The 21729-nt window shown below is 34.0% G+C and overlaps 2 long non-coding RNA genes and 1 pseudogene across 3 annotated transcripts; all 3 read left to right on the forward strand.

Annotated features, from left to right (window-relative positions):
* The first annotated feature begins 2559 nt into the window (after positions 1–2559).
* Positions 2560–10192, forward strand: LOC107918685 ((+)-delta-cadinene synthase isozyme C2-like; annotated as a pseudogene).
* A 2101-nt stretch (positions 10193–12293) lies between these two features.
* On the forward strand, positions 12294–18100 carry LOC121227870 (uncharacterized). Of its 2 annotated transcripts, XR_005925394.1 has the most exons (5): positions 12294–12487; positions 13066–13133; positions 13260–13616; positions 13726–13842; positions 16747–18100. It is a non-coding gene; the product is annotated as an uncharacterized lncRNA (long non-coding RNA). The 2 variants fall into 2 exon arrangements; XR_005925393.1 differs by having other exon boundaries at positions 12295–12487; positions 13726–18100.
* Positions 18101–19867: 1767 nt separating this feature from the next.
* On the forward strand, positions 19868–20988 carry LOC107918738 (uncharacterized). Its single transcript, XR_001690217.2, has 2 exons — positions 19868–20486; positions 20727–20988. It is a non-coding gene; the product is annotated as an uncharacterized lncRNA (long non-coding RNA).
* The last annotated feature ends 741 nt before the right edge of the window (positions 20989–21729 follow it).

Consider the following 21729-nt stretch of genomic DNA (forward strand, 5'->3'; position numbering starts at 1 on the left):
TAAAGATTTACATGAAATTTAATTTAATGCTATTATACATACATATACATAATTATTTTTATTCTAAATATATATTGTCGATTTCATATTTTCTTATGTAAATATATTTGTTTAAATTTATTTACATATATATATCTTCTTTTAAATCTATTTACGTATATAATTTGTTTCTTTAAAGGACCCTATTTTAAACTATATATTTCATTTATTTTAAACATTTTCATATATTGGTATTTCTATATATACATTATTTATATTGAGCTTTTCATTTCATGTATATTATTTATTTAGATGGACATATATTATTTCATAGATTTTTTTATATATATTATTTATTTTGAAATTTCATTTATACATTAATATTTCATATATTCTTTATGTTTATTTTCTACTTTTATCTATTTCAAACTTTCACGTTTATGACTTATTTTAAAATTAAATTATTATATGTATTATAATTTCAAATGTCTTATTTTTTATTATTAATTTCAAACTCATTTATCATCGTTTCAAAATTTGTTGCATTTTATTTGTATTAATCGGCTTTATATTTCTTTTAAAATCGATTCTTTGATTATAAGTCTTTGAATATTAACGTTAGTATTTGCATAATGTATGACGTGAACTTATTGCTATTGTGTGTATCTTAATTTGTTTTTTTCATACTATTGCCATTCATTTGTATAGCATTTTATCCATGTATATTGTTTCATGTTTATAATTTCGCCTTTCATTCACGAGTGTCACATTGTGATTTTCAACTTATCAATCCAAAGTCAATTATTCCATTTTATTCCAAGTAAATCGACTAATGCGTTTTGAGCCAGCTTTATAATAGTTCATTTGAAAATTTCCCCAAAAAAAAGGCAATATTTGGTGTTTGGAAATTCGGGAAATCGTGCCCTAACGTGCTGGGTTTCGATTTTTCGTTTGTCTAAATAATCAAATATCCCTTTAAAATTTCGTCGGTGTTTTCTAAACTTCAAAACAAGGATATGTTCTATGTTTGAAAATCCGAGAAATCATGCCCTAACGTATTGGGTTTCGGTTTTTCTTTAAACCAAATAATTGAATACCCTTTCGTAATTTTTTTAAATGTGTGAGTTGTTGGAAATCAAGAATTAATCATGGTATCGAGGGTTTAAAAGATTATGTCCTAACGTGCTGGATGTGATATTGCATTCCTTCGAAATAAGAAATTTTTAACATCCAATTCAAATCCTCCAAATGTTTTAAAAGAAATCATATTTCAATTTTTTTTTAAATCTTAGACATAAGAACATTATTTAATCAATTAGGTTCCAATTTTAGACTTAATGAGGGTGCTAACCCATCCTTGTACGTAACCGACTCCAGGACCCATTTTCTCAAATTTCGTAGGACAAAAGTAATATTTTAAAATAAAATATTTTATTAGTTGATCTGATCACACCTAACAAAAAAGATTAATGACGACTCCATACTTTATTTTAAATTTAATCCCTATTTTTTAAAATAAAAAAATGGTTTCGACACGCATAATTCGATAACATTGCGTCTAATGTGTTTATGGTCAATTGTAAACAAATCCTTGGTCAAACCTGACATGCTCTATAAAATTCCATGAAAAATCAGTTGTAATAGGTAGAAAAGAAAGGCAAATAATTTCAGATGCTTAACCGACTTCATTCAATTTTGATTTTCATATAAAAAATACTTAATATATTTAATATGTATTTGATGGTTAAATTTTTTTACATAAAATAAATTAAATTTATGTAAAATTTAATATTCATAATTTAAACGAATAAATCATAAAATATAACAGTTGGATCGTTAAAACATTAATTATATAAATAGTTATAAAAGTGTATAAAATTACTTTAATTTTTACTAATTTTTAATCTCTTCGTTATTATTTTTATTAATTTTTTAAAAAATAATTATAAAAAATTTGATGTTTAGAATTTTAAGAATGATATATAAACAATTTCTTTTCTTAGTTTTTAAATTCATCCATTAAAAAACAATTCAGAAATCCTAAAGAGAGTGGGTCAAACAAGTAACAAATTTATTTATTTTAAAATGCTAACAAGTAAACAAATACATTTGATCACTAACGATTAAACAAAACATGACAAACATTTTTTAAAGTAAAATTTTATAATTTTATATCAAAATAAGTCAGTATTTTAAATACTAGAGAGTCGTATTGTTCTTACTTTCCAATGATATTTCCAAAGAAATTAATATAAGATTACTGGTCATAAATTTAGTGAAGAGTATGTCAAAAGCAAAGAAAAGAATAAATATCATCCATGCCCTCAAACATTTTGATCTTTACATTTCAATCGAACTGCAATAAGTTTAAAATCAATAGAGGATATTTAAACATTTTTTACAGACATCAACATTTGAATAAAAAGAATCAAATAAAAGACAAATCAACATTTCTTTTAATCTATTTTGTAATTCTCATGCACTTTGTTTTCTTGAATTTAAGTTCTCCTTTTTCGACTTAAAATATCACCACTTTTCTTACCTATAAATACATGCAATAATTGCACTCTTATCCTCACACCAATTCTGTGCCAAATTTCAAGAGCAAACCAAAAAAGGCTGCAAATTAAGCTTTTGATCAATCGAAATGGCTTCACAAGTTTCTCAGATGCCTTCTTCATCACCCCTTTCCTCCAATAAGGATGAAATGCGTCCCAAAGCCGATTTTCAGCCTAGCATTTGGGGAGATTTCTTCCTCAATTGTCCCGACAAGGTATACATACATATCACCATATTCATATAATCTTAACATATTATTTGTTTAATTATTTAGTGATTCAATATGAAGAAAATTTTCATTATTTTGAGCAGAATATTGATGCTGGAACTGAAAGCCGCCACCAAGAATTGAAAGAAGAAGTGAGGAAGATGATTGTGGCACCAATGGCTAATTCAACCCAAAAGTTAGCCTTCATTGATTCAGTCCAAAGACTGGGTGTGAGTTACCATTTCACCAAGGAGATCGAAGATGAACTAGAGAATATCTACCATAACAACAATGATGCCGAGAACGACCTCTACACTACCTCTCTTCGATTCCGATTACTCCGAGAGCATGGATACAATGTTTCATGCGGTAATTATTGGAGCAACAGCATAGTGTTTTTAAGTTTCTTGAGAATATAATAGCATGGAATGTTTGATAACGATATTTCATTTTGGGTAATTTCATCTCAGACGTATTCAACAAGTTTAAAGACGAGCAAGGGAATTTCAAGTCATCCGTGACAAGGGATGTTCGAGGATTGTTGGAACTTTACCAAGCTTCCTATTTGAGGGTTCATGGCGAAGATATATTGGATGAAGCAATTTCTTTCACCACCAACCATTTAAGCCTTGCAGTAGCATCTTTGGACCATCCTTTATCCAAAGAGGTTTCTCATGCTTTGAAACAATCAATTCGAAGAGGCTTGCCTAGGGTTTGAGGCAAGGCACTATCTTTCAGTATACCAAGATATTGAGTCCCACAATAAGGCTATGTTGGAGTTTGCTAAGATCGACTTCAACATGTTACAATTTTTGCATAGGAAAGAGCTAAGTGAGATTTGTAGGTATGTTTTTGAATCTCTTTCACCCATTTTTTTCTTTTTCATCTTTTTTATTTATTTATTTTTTAGTGGAAGGAGGGTTGAATTTATAGGTGGCATCATTCTCAGTATAGGAGACGAGTTGCAAATGCTAATATTTGAATATTATTAAATAGCACAAGTTAAAAGTAACGGCATGAACCTTGGATTCTTCTTTTTCACCTATATCATTTTACTTATTTATTTTTTAAAATATGAGGTTGGCAATTGACTTAAATCTAACAACACGAATGTGAAACTAATTAAAACTTTGAATATTCATTGTGCTAATAGGGTTTTTTTATTATATCATTTTTTAGGTGGTGGAAGGATTTAGACTTTCAAAGAAAGTTGCCATATGCAAGAGATAGAGTGGTTGAAGGCTATTTTTGGATCTCGGGGGTGTACTTTGAGCCCCAATATTCACTTGGTAGAAAGATGTTGACAAAAGTGATAGCAATGGCATCTATTGTAGATGATACATATGACTCATACGCAACATACGAAGAACTCATTCCCTATACAAATGCAATTGAGAGGTTAGATTTCTTTAATTTTGTTGGTAATAGGTTAGGTTTCTTTAGTTGAAGTAAACATTCAATAATATATTACGAGGCATGATCAAATATAACGTTGAAGTTGGATTCAGGTGGGATATCAAATGCATAGATGAACTTCCTGAATACATGAAACCAAGCTACAAGGCACTATTAGATGTTTACGAAGAAATGGAACAATTGGTGGCTGAACATGGGAGGCAATATCGTGTCGAATATGCGAAAAAAGCCGTATGTACTTCGACAAACACTTATTTTGTACAAAGAAATAAGATCTTAGCTAAATTCTAGATTTGAATAAACAACTAACTTGAATAACAATATATAATCATTTAAATATTATTATTGAATTTGAATTGATATTAGTGATAATTGTTGGGATTTTGTTGCCTCAGATGATACGACTTGCTCAATCTTATCTTGTGGAGGCTAGATGGACTCTTCAAACTACAAACCATCATTCGAGGAGTTTAAGGCTAATGCATTGCCAACTTGTGGTTATGCCATGCTTGCTATTACATCTTTCGTCGGCATGGGAGATATTGTAACACCAGAGACCTTTAAATGGGCAGCCAGTGACCCTAAGATCATTCAAGCTTCCACAATTATTTGTAGGTTTATGGATGATGTTGCGGAACACAAGGTATAATAATATATTTAGAGAACCACAAGAAACCGAACTCTTAACTATTATGATATTCACAAAACAAGCATTGTTATTATTGAACTTATCTGAATCATACGTGCAGTACACACATTTATAGCAATAGATTTAACCGACTAACCATCTAACTAACTACTAACAACTGATAACTAACTAACTGTTACTTAGTTATACTAATATTCTTCTGGTTCTCTTTGTTTGAAAAACATTCATCAGCAGCACAAACTTGCAGACCTTGTCGAAACTCAGCAAACTTCTTAGGTGGAATAGCCTTGGTGAGAACATCAGCAATTTGACTAGCTGATGGAACAAAACTAACTTGAAGCATACCATCCAGAACTTTTTCCCGAATGAAATGATGATCAATCTCCACATGCTTCATCCGAGCATGATGAGTTGGATTTGCAGCCATGCTTACAGTAGAAGTATTATCACACCATACAACTGGTACCTGACAGACTTCCATGCCAATCTCGTTTATCAACTGTTTAATCCAAAGTAACTCTGACACACAATTTGCCAGGCTTCGATACTCAGCTTCAGAAGTTGACCTGGAGACCACTGCTCACTTCTTGGAGCACCAGGCAATCGGATTTTGTCCCAAGTAAACTACATAGCCAGAAGTAGACCTTCTATCATCAACAGATGCAGCCCAGTCGGCGTCAGAATAGCAAACTAATTGAAACTTCCCTGGTCTAAAGAACAACCCATAATTCATAGTACCTATAAGATACCGCAAAACTCGCTTAACAGCCTTCCAATGAGCCTCACTCGGAGCATTCATATACTGACTTAACTTATTGACCGAGAAGGCTAGATCCGGCCGTGTAACACACAAATATTAAAGCATACCAACTGTGCTACGATACAAATGAATATCTGCATACAATGAATCACCATTTGAAGCAACAAGCTTTGAAGAACTCACCATGGGAGTAGGTGTAGATGACGCACCCAACATGCCTGTTTTAGTTAGAATTTCTGCAGCATATTTCTTCTGAGTTAGACGTAAGCCTTGATTGTGTGTTGTACCTCAATGCCCAGAAAATAATTGAGCCTGCACATATCTTTAAGTGCGAACTTTTCATGCAACTTACACACCACCTTGTCAATTTCAGTAACTGAACTACCGGTCACCACTATATCATCTACGTATACCATGAGTAATACTAGATTATCAGTAGACCCTCGAATGAATAAAGAAGAGTCAGCTTGTGATGCTCGAAAACCAAGTTGGTTTACAAGGTACTGTTTCAAGGTCTGAAACCATGCTCGGGGAGTTTGCTTAAGACCATACAAGGCCTTAGTCAAATGACAGACCAGTTTCTGACCATTGGCACCGACAACTTCAAATCCTGGTGGTTGATCCATATAGATTTCTTCTGTCAAATTTCCATTGAGAAATGCATTGTTCACATCAACTTGCCTTAAGGGCCATCCCTTCATAACTGCTATGGCGAGAACTGTTCGGATAGTAGTCGCCTTAACCACCGGGCTAAAAGTGTTTCTAAAATCAAAACCTGCATGTTGAGAAAACCCCTTTGCCACTAGTCTGGCCTTATATCTCTCAATCATCCCATCAGCTTTATGCTTCACTTTAAACAGCCACTTGCACCCTATGATTTTCCTGTTAGCAGGCATAGGACAAAGTTCCCATGTCTTGTTGTGAATAAGTGCTTACAGCTCATTTTGAACAGCTCCTCGCCAACAATCATATTGCATAGCATCATGGATATCAGTTGGTGAGTTATTCACCAAGCCATCAACCTTGCTCACGTAGACCTTCGGTTTAAAAATTCCGGCCTTGCTGCGAGTCGTCATCGCATGAGTGTTGACTGGGAGATTCTGAAATTCCATAGAGACGGGCCTACTAGTAGAGCTGGATGAATTTGAACCAGACAAGCTTGACCCAGCCTGTTCACAAGAATTTGAACCAGACAAATTTGACCCAGCCTGGTCACATGACACCTGTACGGGCTGACTTTGACTAGAAGTCGAGACACCTTGATCACGAGCCAACTGAACATCCGGACGTCGTCTAAGACCAGTTCCTTTACTTGTTGAATTCGGCTGTACCACGACAAGCTTAGAGCTTGCTTGAGTGGCATTAGGTATAGCTCCTTTCACTTTACAGTTGAGAGTTGAAAAAGGAAACTCATGCTCATGAAATGTGACATGTCTAGAGACATAAATCCTCCCATCAGCAGCCTGACAACGGTACCCTTTCTGACTTGGAGAATACCCTAAGAACGTGCACGGTGTTGACCGATATTGCAGTTTGGTCGTGTTGAATGGTCGAAGACATGGAAAACAGAGGCAACCAAACACTCTGAGGAACAAGTAGTTTGGTTTAGTCTGAAACAGCATTTCATAAGGTGAAATGCCAAGGGAAGACGTAGGCAACCTGTTAATCAAATAGACAGCACTACTGAATGCATCATTCCAGTAAGTGACTGGCATAGCTGCATGCGCCAACATGGACAACCCAACTTCAACGATCTGGCGATGCTTACGCTCAACAAGACCATTTTGTGGTGATGTATACGGGCAGGTAAACCGCTGTATAATTCCTTGTTGAGACACATACGGCTTCAAGGCGCGAAACTCACCTCCACCATCTATCTGTAACATTTTAAGTTTACACCCCAAGGCACGTTCAGCCTGACGATGAAATAGTGGGAATACAGTAAGAACCTTGGACTTTTTCTGCAAGAAATAAAGCCAGGTATGCCTGGAGTAAGCATCAGTAAATGCAACATAGTATCGAAATCCATTTGACACAACTGGAGCTGGCCCCCAGACATCAGCCACAACGAGCTGTAAAGGTGCAGTATACTCAGTCAAGGATCGAGAAAAAGGCTGCTTACACTCTTTACCCAAGTGACATGCAACACAACAAGAAACATTTTTATTAGTTTCAAACTGAATGTTACAATGATTTAAAGCCTTCTTGAGAGTTACATCACATGGATGTCCTAATCTAGAATGCCACACAGTTAACGGGATCATTGTACTAGCAGTAAAACATTGAGAAGGACCATCAGCTGTCATTGATGCACCCGAACCCTTTAAATGTAACTTGTATAGCCCGTCATGTACTGAACCACTCAGGAGAACTTGCTTAGTCTTGAGATCACGAACCTGACACTGAGTAGGATAAAACTCAACCATTACTTGATTATCCTTTAAAGACAGATAGCAAATTTTTAGTAATACCAGGCACATGTAACAGTGACTTCATATATAAAGGTCGAGATGAAGTAGACAGTGTGGACTGACCCATAGACAGAACTGGTAGAGCAGTACCATTGCCCACATACACTTTACCTGGACCGTTATAAGCCAAAGGTTCTCCTAAGGATGATGCTGAATTCGTCAGGTGATGTGTAGCCCCAGAGTCGGGATACCACGTATTATCTGCTACCGTTGCAGGAGTTGCAACATAGGCTTGCGGCATTAAAGCTGTATTAAAAGATATATTGGGAGACATACCAGAGTGCAATGAAGCAGATACATCAAATGGATTATTCCAATTAACAGTTGAGACAGATGGACCCGACCCCCGGTGATGGACTTGAACTGGGCACACATAGGCAGTAGGTACAGATGGTGGCCAAGAGGCAGTTGCAACACCATGTCCAAACATACTAATATTTGCTTGAGGAATCATAGAAGGTCTAGAACCAATATTTTTATACGATGCATCAAATCGATGATAGCACCGATCAACAAGATGGCCTGACTTACCACACAATTGACACTGTATACGGGATCCAAATGAGCGACCACACCCTCTACTTCTACCATTTGATGAGGGACGATAGTTGGGTGTATTGACAGTCTCAGGCACCGAGGTTGACTCTTGATGAGATACAAGATTAACAGAGTTGGGAGTTTCACTCACAACAACATTTTGTCTAGCTTCAGCATCAAGCAAGATCGTAGTTACTCCTTGTATACTGTAAGGTACTTGGCTAGCAGTAATAATAGCAATAATTGCTTCATAGTCCGGTGGTAAACCATTAAGAACGGCAGTGATATATTCTTGATCACTAATTACCTCACCACAGCTAGCAAGACTATCAGAATAGTTTTTAATTTTCATCAAGTAATCTTTCATGGACAGCTCACCTTTTCGCTGAGAATGGAGAGCTCTGCGATAGGACATTAATCGCAAGGTGGTTTTGCTACCATACACCGCAACAATTGCATTCCATATTTGAGCACAAGATTCCAATCCAATGAGATGCGGTAAGACAGCTGAACTAACGGACGACAACAGCCAAGAGGCTAAAGCACAATCTTGCTGTTGAAATCTTGAAAAAGCAAGATTATCCTGAAGAACACCATCTTCACTCAGAATCTGTCTAGGAGGAGGAGTCGTACTAGAATCAAGAAACTGTTGTAGATTGTGAGTTTTAACTGCCAAAATCACCTGCTGACGCCATATCAAGTAATTAGTATCATCAAGCAAAATATTAATCTTCTTGACAGTAATAAATCGGCTGTCAACAGCAGCTTCAGAGACATTAGATGCCATTCCAGGCGTATCAGAATGCACAGGAGACGGACTGGTAGGAAATGCCATAAGAACACAGGCCCTCAGAGATCTACCAAAAAAGAAAGAAAAACTGATACCATATTATGATATTCACAAAACAAGCATTGTTATTATTGAACTTATCTGAATCATACGTGCAGTACACACATTTATAGCAATAGATTTAACCGACTAACCATCTAACTAACTACTAACAACTGATAACTAACTAACTGTTACTTAGTTATACTAATATTAACTAAATAATTGAATGTCTTTGTAACAATATCAAACAATGGTTTTTATATCTAAATCAATTAAAGTCTAATGTTTATATATAAAATGTTTAGTCTCAAATTGAAGATTAAGAAAAGAAATCTAGTTTCATTTTAGGGTTTTTAGTGAGGAAGTATTGTCAATAAAGGTATTTTATCATCACAAACAAAGATAGTTTAATTAACTGATAGATTTGAGGGTATATAATGATAGAATAATTTTGATTTTATTACGGTTGCAGTTCAAGCATAGGAGAGAAGATGATTGCTCAGCAATAGAGTGTTATATGGAAGAATATGGCGTAACCGCACAAGAGGCATACGATGTATTCAACAAGCATGTTGAGAGTGCCTGGAAGGATGTGAATCAAGAGTTTCTAAAACCAACAGAAATGCCAACAGAAGTTTTAAATGGCAGCCTAAACCTTGCAAGGGTGATGGATGTACTTTACAGGGAAGGAGATGGCTATACATATGTTGGAAAAGCGGCTAAGGGTGGAATCACTTCATTACTCATTGAACCAATTGCACTTTGAACTTTATATTAAAATTTTCTCTTCAAACATCTTCCTTAAGAAATAGTTATCAAGTTCTAATTAATAATGTTGTATAATATTCATATATATTACCAAAGAAAGTCCAAATCGATTGTCTGTGTACGCATTACCTTATATTAATTCAATAAAGTTCTTTTCAAGCTTTCCATTATGAAAGATCTTCTTTTTTTATATTTTATATTTTAATTATTTTTATATACTTTTTTATATAAAAGAATGTGTGATATGCTTGTTGGAAATACTTCAATTCTAGGATATCAACGCAATTAGTAAAACTACACATGCACAATAAATTATTAAAAAGAAAGAAGATATTAATTGTATTGAAACCTTTCAATTATAAATAGACGCTTTTCGTGAAATTTACTTAATTCCTTTTTAATATTTTGTCTCAATTCTAATGTATTAGAAAAAAAATTCATTTTTTAAGATATTTACTGGAACGAGCTGAGTAATTAATTCTCTGTATGAGGGGATAGATGTTGACCCAAAATTTCAAAGTCGCTTCATATTTAAGACGAGGACAAAAAAAATATTACCATCTCATCTAACTCTTGTGATTAATGTATTAAAGTATTTTAACAAGTGAATTTAAATATAAATTTTTAGTATTGACTAAATCATACAGCTACGGAGATTACAATTCAAATTAAAAAATATGTTAAATTAAATAGTGAAAAATACTTTATTCAAAGAGTCAAGCTGTCTTGTATGTATGGTTAGATTTTATTAGAATTTTTTTTAATATTTCATGCTTATTTACGTTTATCAGTTTTTGTTGTTTTTTTTAAATGAATTTCGTAACTATACAGTGAGAATTCGTCACTAAAGTTGACTAATTTGTCATTTTCAATGATTCAAATGACTTTTCAACACTCTAAGTCTAGAGTCAAAATTTTATTGCTTTTTTTAAGATGGCTGAAAATATGATTAATGTGCCTTTTTTTTTGTCATTATGTTAATTAATTTTTTTCATACTAGTTCAACATAATATATATTAGAATAATTTAAAAAATCAAAAACTAATTTTGAGTAATTAATTTTTTTGAATAATCTTATTATAGGTTCTAATCATATTTGTTTTTTTTTAACACAATACTTAAAACTACCCATAATCCTTCTCCAACTTATAAATAAGAGAATAATACGCTTCAGCAGACTTGAACTCATGTCTTTCTGCATTGACAACAATATCCATGTCAATCGAACTAAAATTCAATCGACATAGCTATTTTTTTTAATATACAATAAAAGATAAACCAAACTTTGATCTTATTAATCCAAACTCAAATATGATTATCTTGATTTAATCATAAGGAGGAAAAAAATTAAATTAACCCAAAATAACTTTAATCGAAAACACCCAAACTTTAAAACTCTTGCAAGTATTTGATTGAAGATTGTTAATTAACATTTAAAAAAAATTGTTTTACGTTCATTACATTATTTTTATTAAGCTAAAAAGTAATTAATGGTGTATATTATAATGTGATCCAAACCATATGTTTAAATTTATTAGTATTCATTTTCAAGATTTGGTTATGATATTTAATTTCGTTTATCTTATAGTCTTGCTTTCTCTTCCCAAGGAATATTCAATAAATGTTGCCAATGTATATCTCAAAATAATGACTATGATTTGAAATAAAATAATGTTAGATGCATGTAGCTGTCTCTTTGTTTCTCTATTCGTTTTTTCTTAATTATAATTATATCAACCATTTGAGTATTTAATCATTACTAGGGGACTGAAGGTAGAAAAATTATATTCATTAAAGTTTATGTAAGAACTAAATAAAAATTTGATTAAAATTGAAAAGTGAAATATTTAAAATTATAATTTTTTATGTTCAAATATCATAATATATATAAATTTATCGATTCTATATAAAAATATGTGAAAAAAGATAAAATCACCTTCATAATATTATAATACCGCTGATGATTTTTTTTTTTTTGAAATCAAAAGGCTGGGTTGTATTAATAGAAAGCTAGGAAAATCCAAGAAAACAAATTGGCCCAATCCAAACTTGGCCTTCAAACACCACAACAAAAAAAAAAAAAAAAAAACAAAAGAAAAGAAAATCAACCCAGCTGTAAGAGCTGTCATTTTCCAGAAAGAGAAAACTCTTAGAAATATCTCTTTTAAAAACAACCTCAGGAGAAGATCAAAAGTCGAAAGCAAAAGGTTCTCTTCTCATAATCCTATAGTCTATCTGGCCTCCGTCATCACCATCCTCGATCAACCTCTGCCACTGTAATCTCCGACCCATCATTTCTCTGACTAGGGTAAGTACTGTTCTCCATTTTTAATCCCGTTTTTGCCAAAATATGCGCATGCTCATTAACTGTTCATCTTACATGTCGAAACTTACTTTCATGGAAGACCATAATCAACTCATACATGGACCGATTAACGATTCTTAATGTCTTGAATATATGGACCGATTAACGATTCTTAATGTCTTGAATATATGGACCGATTAACGATTTATCTCGACTTTTGCTTTTGACCCGCTTAATAACCACTAGTGAATCTCCTTCAATTTCAACATAATTTAAGCCCAGATCCTTTCCCATTTTGACTGCCTCTAGGCATGCAATGGCTTCCGCTGCAAAATCCAAAGGAATATTCTCATGCATTATAGATTTTGAAAACAAAACATCCCCTTTACAGTCTCTAACAATGACTCCCGAGCAGGATCTCTAGTTTTTGATGTCCATTGCAACATCGAACTTAATTTTGTAGAACCCTTGCACCCAAGGTATCTAGAGCTCATTAGGCAGTTTTGAGGTAGGGAACGTTTGCTTACTATTGTTTTGCTCGTGAAGATACTTTAAAATAAATCTTGCTGTGTCTGTTTCAGAACTCCTTCGACCTTCATGGATCTACAGATTCCTTGCAGTCCAGATAGCCCAAATGGCACAGACATAGGTTCGGCTTGCATCTTTCTCACTATTCAACATAATCCATATAAACCAATCAAAAAACTCCACCTAAGATAAAATCTAAGGCCAGTCAAAATTTAACTTTCCCCATGTCTCTTTTGTAACAACGCAGTCGCAGAAAATGTGCTCCCTATTTTTCGGTCCTTGTGTGCATCTTGGACAGAACGCCTCGTTTGTTAATCTTTTAATTCTTAGATTTACTAGAGTAGGCAAATAGTTCAACATAGCCTTCCATACTGTAATAATTAATTTTGAGGGGAGATTGCTACTCCAAAGCTTTTTGTAGCATTTCCTGATATCAGTTGGGTTGTATCTATTTCCATTAAGCAAGTTACCATGTAATAATAATTTATACCTACTCCTCACTGTGTACTCGCCTGTTGCCTCCCCACTCCAAGCCAGAAGGTCGTCATGGGGAGTCTTAGTCAGCGGAATTTGGAGGATTTTTTTTGCATCTCCAGCTGAGAAGGTACAATCAATCAGCTCTGCTTTCCAAGATCTAGTACTATTTTCAATCAAATCTGCTATCCTCGTCATGTTCTGATTTCTCACCACCTGTTGAATGTGTGAATTTGCAGCATTTGGGACCCAAACATCCTCTTCAATTCTAACGTCATGATCGGTGCCAATTCTCTAGCAAAGACCTGTTAGTAAGAGACCTTTTACGGCTCATATACATTTCCAAGTATATGATGGTGAGTTTCCTAGATCCGAATTTAGAAAATCAGTATTCAGGTCGTATTTTACTTTTAAAGTTTGCACTAGAAGGGAATTCGGATTTTCAATTAGTCTCCAGCCTTGCTTTGCAAGAAGGGCAAGGTTGAATTTTGCCAAGTTCGAATATCCCATACCACCATTCTCCTTCAATTCGCATAAGCTACTCCACGAACACCAATGAATCCCACACCTCCCATACCCTTTTTGCCACCAGAATCCTGCTCTTGTTTGTTCTATATCTTCACATATAGATTTCGATAAGAGAAAACATCCCATCGTATAAGTAGGAATTTCTTGTAAAATGGCCTTGATGAACACTTCTTTCCCTCCCTGCGATAATAATCTTTTACTCCAGTTATCGATTTTCATCTTGATGCCGTCCTTTAAGTGTTGAAAAGCTCGTTGTTTTCTCCTGCCTACCATGTTTGGGAGGCCCAAATATTTTTCAGAATTATTTGACCTTCTGACCCCCAATCTATTGGAGATATGTAATTGGACCCTATCATTAGTATTTGGGCTGAAAAACATAGTTGATTTCCCATAATTCACACATTGCCCCGAACAATCTTCGTATTCTTTTAACAATTTTTTGAAAATTTTTGTGCCTTTACCAAAAGCTTCCCCAAAAAAGATACAAACGTCAGCAAACAAGAGATGAGTGATATGAGGGCTTCTTCTGCTTGCTTTAGCTCCTCTTAATATCCCTTCCTCCCTTGCAATTCTTAATAAGGTAGATAACCCTTCGTTGCAAATAAGAAATAAAAAAGGACACAAAAGATCACCTTGGCGTAAGCCTCTCGTCGGAAAAAACTTCTTACCCACCATACCATTCAGAACAACCGAATAAAAGACTGTACTTATACAATTCATAATGAGTCGAATCCACATTTTATCAAAATCCATTCTGACCATTATTTGCTTCAAAAAATCCCATTCCACTCGATCATACGCCTTGCTCATATCAATCTTAAGTGCCATAACTCCCTTCTGCCCCACCCTTTTCTTTCGTATGGAATTGAGAATCTCATAGGCAAGCAAAATGTTATCAGTAATTAGTCGCCCTGGTACGGAGGCACTTTGAGCCGGATCAATGCAAAAATCCAAAACTTTTTGAAAACGATTTGCAATAATCTTTGAGATTATTTTATAAAAAACTGAACACAGACTAATTGGTCTAAAATTGGATGGATCTTTCGGGAGAGGAATCTTTGGGATTAAGACAATGTTTGTATGATTCAATACTTCTAAAGATTGCCCTTTATTGAGAACTGTTAAACAAAACTCACTGACCTCTTTCCTCGCTATATGCTAATAAGTCTGGAAGAAAATAGCTGGAAAACCATCAGGGCCAGAGGCTTTTGTCGGACCAATACTATTAAGTGCCACAATAACTTCTTTTTTATACTCCGCAATTAACATGTGATTCATCTCCTCACAAATATTTCGATTAACCCCTGAAAAAAGATGACTAGTATCACCAACCCCATTAGAATGAAAAATCCTCACAAAATAATCCCCTAAAATTCCTTCCACATCTTTTTATTCTGTTCTAAAGATACCATTGTTATCTTCCAGCCCTCATATTTTATTAATTCTACACCTATGAGTCACTACATTATAAAAGAAAGATGTATTTTTATCCCCTTGCCGCAACCAATTTGCTCTAGATCTCTGTTCCCAGTACAACTCCTTCTCCATCTCTCAATTCAACGCTAGTTTCACATCCATTATCTCTGCCAAAATATTATCATCCCAGTTCATTCCATCGAGCTTAATCAAACGGTCTCGAAGGTTCTGTGACCGCTTCCTTCGATCTCCCTTGATGTTTTTCTCCTATCACTGTAGACTAACCCCGAGGTATTCCAATTTCTCCCGAATAGCACCAGACTTCTCTGTCCATACTTGCTTGATTAATTTTTCACATGAAGAGTTATCCACCAAGATTCAAATTTAAAAAAACTATTCCTCAACGTTTCATATTTGGCGTAGGTTGAATGAGAATTAGGCAATGATCAAAAAAAGAGTGGGGGAGGTTTTGAATTAAATAATCATTAAATAAATTCATCCATTCCATATTTGTGACCCCCCTGTCGAGTCTCTCCCTTATATTTGTATCTTCGAAGTTACCCATTTCCCATGCAAACTTTTGCCCACTGAAGCCTATATCAACTAGACTGCATTCTTCCAGAATTCCCCGCAAGTCCTCTATTTGTCTTTCATCTTTTACTCGTCCTCCAATTTTCTTATGTGCGTACAAAATTTCGTTAAAATCCCCACATACACACCATGGTAATGAACACCTATTTCTTAGTTGGCGAAGTAAATTCCAAAACTCCTGTCTATTTGATTGACAAAGATTATCATAGAAACCAGTGAATCGCCATTTATGTAGACTATTTTCCTCATTGATCTCCACATCAATATGATAGGCTGAATAACTATAAACTTGGATTAAATTGTTTCCATTCCATGCCAAACTTAAACCTCCACGAGACCCATCAGCTGAAACATCCAAACCATTACGAAAACCACACCGTCTCCGTAGATGTTCCATTTTCTTACTATCCAATTTTGTTTCCATTAAGAAGACTAGTTGGGGACTATAAAACTTCAACATGTGTTGAAACCAGCGAATGTTTCGAGGATTCCCCAGCCCTCAGACATTCTAGCATAATATTTTCATTGCGACCGGTCGGCTGACCAGTTGGCAGCCGTCGATAGAGTCTGTGGAAATTCATCTTCATCTTTCAAACTGGACCAAAAAGGCTTTACTATGGTGTTGGATATGATAAACCCATTATCAATTTTTGCTTTTTTTATTGCATCTTCACTATTTTCTTCATAATCAAAACCTGACTCCTTAACGAATTTCCTTTTACCAGGTATGACTTCACTCATATTTGTATCACAGGCCTCCTTGGCAAAAACCCTTCTCCATCTTTTCCTATAGCCCAAAGGATGATTCTTTACACCATTATTGGGCCTCGCCAAATCAGATTTAATGTTGAAAGCAGCCCCTTCAATACCTTTATTTAAATTATATTCTCCTACCTCACATGTAGACCCCACCATTCCAAAGTTTCCATCTGATTCATCTACCTCAATACACTTGTTTTTAATTAATTTACCTCCCCCTTTTATATGCGAAAATTGAGGCGGTAATTCAGCAACATTATCACTAAAAGTTAGCTACGGTGTCTTCGTCTCTTCATCAACAGAAGTCTTTTCTAAACTAAACTCCTCCATCGTTCGGTCGACCACTCCCATGACTGTTGTCAACCTAGCATCATCTTTGTTCTCTACCTCCTCTCCTGTGTAAAAACACTGTTTCATAGATTTTTTCAACAGTGAGCCAAAGAGTAAACTTTCCTTCCCTAATATGGACGACTCTGCCTTGAGAGCTATTGAAAAAGGATAATTTTCACTATCCTCGTTTTCCTCCCTTCCGACAATCTCCGAACATTCCTTACTCCCATGACCCATACGACCACATCCAAAACAAAAGGTTGGGAGATTTTCATATTTGAACGGTAGCCAGATTCTACTTTGTCCATTCGGAGCAATAAAGATACCCATCCTTAATTGTTTCTGAACATCTAGATTGACTCGAATTCTACAGAACATACCTTTTATCTCAGCTCGGGCTACCCCTCTAAAGGTAGACCCTATTGCATGCATTAGGTCCTTCTTATCATACTTAGGAGGGCATGGCCACACCTTTAACCAGAACGGAGAATAAATTAGCTTGATCTTATTTCTTTCAATAGGTTGAACCAGCCTATAAAAAATGATTAATTGTTTTTGGAAGAGCCATGGACATACCTTCATAATTTGTTCCAAATCATCTTGATCTTCAAAAGAAATCGTAAACAAATTCTGACCCGTAATCAGGATCTCAAATTTCTTATTTGTCTTCCAAATACTCTTCAGCTGCGCCCTCAAACTATCTGGATTATATGTTTTTCTCATCCAAACAAAACGCAGCAATGTCAGATTCTCAGAGGGAACCACTAAAGAGCTTTTCACCGATAGTTGAATTAACTCTTCCTCAAGAAAGGAAATCTCGTTTTGATCCACCATCATGCCAGAGTCACAACACATCTTCTTCCCCATCACAGTATACACTATTTCTTCGGGAGACCTAAGAGAGCACTCTTGACTCAAGTTTCTTTTTTTATCAATTTTCAAACCGCTGATGAATTTTCAATACCATAATGGAGTCGCCATTATTTTTTTATAGAGTGATTGACTGCATAAAAAATTGTTATTATTGTCGAAACTATTTTTTTAAAAAAAACGGGGATCGACTTTATATTTTGTAAAGAAAACGAAAATTGGGAGTCGCCACCAATATTTTTTTGTTTAGGTGTGATCGGATCACCAAGAAGTTTGGTCATTTTAATAAAATATTTTGGTTTACTAAAACAACGATTTTGATCTACAAAAGTTGAGAAAACGAGTTCGGGGGTTGGTTACATGCGAGGAAGGGTTAGCACCCTCGTCACGCCCAAAATTGATACCTAATCGATTAATTAATGTCCTAATGTTGAAAGTTGAAAAAATTTTAAAATAAATTTTTAAACACGATCCCTTTTTATGCATGTTTAGATAACTTGAAGTGAATATTGAGATTCTCTTATTTCGAAGAAATAAAACATCACATCCAGCACGTAGGATACAAAATTTCAAATCTTCGATATCAAAATCATCTCATAATTCCCAGAATTTATGCATTGAAAATTTAAAAAGGATATTTGGTCGTTCGGTCAAACGATAAATCTAAACCTAGCACGTAGGGCACAATTTCTCGAAATTTCCGAACACGAAATATTGCCTTGTTTTAAAAAGTCTTGAATAAAAATGTAATAGTATGAAACGATTAAGATTCTTTTGTTTCGAAGAAATAAAATATCACATTCGGCACGTAAGACACGATATTTCAATCCTTCGATACCAAAATCATCTCATAATTTTCGAAACTCGTGTTTTGAAATTTTAAAAAGGATATTTGGTTGTTCGGTCAAACGACAAATCGAAACCCAACACGTAGGGCACAATCTCTCGAAATTTCCAAACACGAAATATTACCTTGTTTTGAATAAAACAAATGTACCATTTATATGATCTTTGAAATGGCTAATGAAATGAAAATAAATGAAAATATCGAGCATGGCATAATAATTTATGAATGAATATCATAATAATGAATCACGAATACATGAAAATATGAATAAAGAACTTCGATACATAATGGCAATAATCATACAACACAAGTAATTTGGGCACCCACATTAATAATTGAAAAGAAATAAAATGAACGATAAGATAATTTAAATAAATAATGAGACAATTCTAAATAGATAATAGGTATGGAAAACAAGTTTAGAATAGATACTATAAAAAACGATCTAAAGTAAATGGTATAAAACAATTAGAAACCATTAATATTCAAGATAACAAAATAATATATAGGGCAATCTAAAATAAACAATTTATAAAATATTAAAAGATGGCATGAAGGAGTTTAACAAAAATAATATATGAAAAGTAGATTTAAAGTGAATAATATATAAAAGATGCATATATATATGTATATATATAAACAATTTAATATAGGTAATATATGAATTCTTAGAACAAATAATGACAAATAAATTTATAATATCTAATAAAAGAATTTGGAATAATTAGCATGTAAAAAAATGTAATTAAATGACATATAGGAAACTTAAACGTAAAATACATGTATAATCTCCAAATAAAATATGTATGATAGTTCAAAATAAATAAATATACATATATAAATAATAATAATAATAAAAGAATGTGCAAAATTGGTTTCAATATACATAATAATGAAGTGATTTAAAATAAAATAACTTAAAATAAACGAAACTAAAACAGTTCCAAAAACTGAATAAATAAACAAGTAGATAAATTAATAGGTTAGGACTAGGCTGAGATCAAGTTAAAATTCAAGGGAAAATTTATAAATAACGAAAATAAGCCATCGGAGACCTAGGTGAAACGCGCTGAAACACATGAAGGGTCGATTAGGATATTATCCCTAACTCCTATGCGCTGCGTTTCAAGAGGGACTAAACTGAAGCAGACACCACATATGTGGCGAGATTTAAAAGAAACAGAAAAACCAATGAAGACCAGATTGTAGCACGCTCTAAAAATGGAGGGACCAAAAGGACAAATAACCCTTTTAACAGAAAAATGCGAATCCCCCCTAGAGCGGGTCGAGTAGCGTACCGGTCTGCTCATACGGCACCGTTTCAGTGCTGGTGCCTTTGGTGCAAAACAGCACCGTTTTGTTTCAGCATTTAAACCAGTTTCTGTTTTTTATTTTCATTTTTTCTTCCGTTTCTAAAAATACAGCCCCCTCCCCCTATTTATCTGAACTTTAAAGGGACCAAACCCTAGCCGCCATGCAGCCACCGCAAACGGTGGTCGACGGAGGGTGGTCTACTCGTTCTTTAACCCCGTTTGGATCCGTGTTAGAGGATCTAACACCTACAACCGCAAAGAATAAAAAAGAAAGTATCATCCCTTTTGTCAGGTTCAGTTTTAACGGAGGAGAAACTCCGATGTATACCAACGATTCAAGATTCAGGTGAGTTACTTTCCCTCATCCTTTTCTTTTCCTTTATAAACAGTCCAAAAAAACAACAATAAAAAAACGAAGGCATTTAGCAATTTTAACTTCTATTTCTATTGATTTTTTTAAAATTCTCCGTAAACATTACAATCCGATCTCGAGCCTTATATAGCCGAAAATACAAGTGATTTGATTTCTGCCTTTTACTGTTTTTTGCTTTGTTTCTGTTTTGTCTTCTCTTTGGCTTGTTTGCAGGCTATAGGAAGAGTCAACGAAGGCATGTTTTGCCACTTTGGTGCAAGGTCGCAGGCGGGGCTGTCTCGAGCGGTGTGCGTGCTCATGGCGCACATGGAGGGGGTACGGCGCGAGGGTGATTCAGAAACCCTAGGGCTTCTAAATTGTTTTAGGTGATTGGGCTTTTTTGGGCTTGTAGGAATTGGGTTAGGTAAAATTTGGACTTCTTTTTTTTTATATTGTAAATGGACTTTAATAATTTCAGATTCTATTATATATATTATATTATCGGTTTGGGCTCGGGCCGGGCAAAATAGGCCTCTTACAATTATAATAAAATTTTAAAATCAATTACAAATTGTTAAAACAAATTTTGATAGGCGAAAATAAATCTGAGTTTAAGAACATGATTATGCGCCAAAAAGATGTTAACACCCTCATGACACCTATTATTAAAGCGGTACCAAATAATCATGAGTATTTGTAAATCGAATTAAAATAAATTTAATTCTAATATTTAAAAATAATTGCTCATAACAAAAATAATTTTTATATATATAAAATGAATTTTTACTAGATCCAAAATAGTTGGTATCCTTTGAGATAAATAGTAAGAATACAAGTTATGTTAAAGGAATAATAATAAATTAAGCTTTCAATGTTTATATTTTTTGTCAAATTGGTCCTTACTCTTTTTTTCAATTAAATTTTGTCATTAACTTTTTAAAAAGAGTTAAATCGCTTTTCTTTACTAGAAATGTTGATTAAAACATTAAGTTTTGAGCGATGTTGGCATGACAATCTATGTGTACTTCACACAATAATTAATTTAAAATTATTAAAAATTCATAAAAAACTCAAAAGGAATTTGCATGAAGTACACGTAAATTATCTTGCGGGATGTCATGTTTAAAATATTTAATAGTTAAATTCAACTGTTATTGAAAGGTTAATAGTTAAATTTAACTTTTTTTAAAAAAAATTAATGACAATTTAATTAAAAATAAAGATTAAATTGACAAAA

This window comes from Gossypium hirsutum, chromosome A04, assembly GCF_007990345.1.
Source record: "Gossypium hirsutum isolate 1008001.06 chromosome A04, Gossypium_hirsutum_v2.1, whole genome shotgun sequence".
Classification (NCBI taxonomy): Eukaryota; Viridiplantae; Streptophyta; class Magnoliopsida; order Malvales; family Malvaceae; genus Gossypium; species Gossypium hirsutum.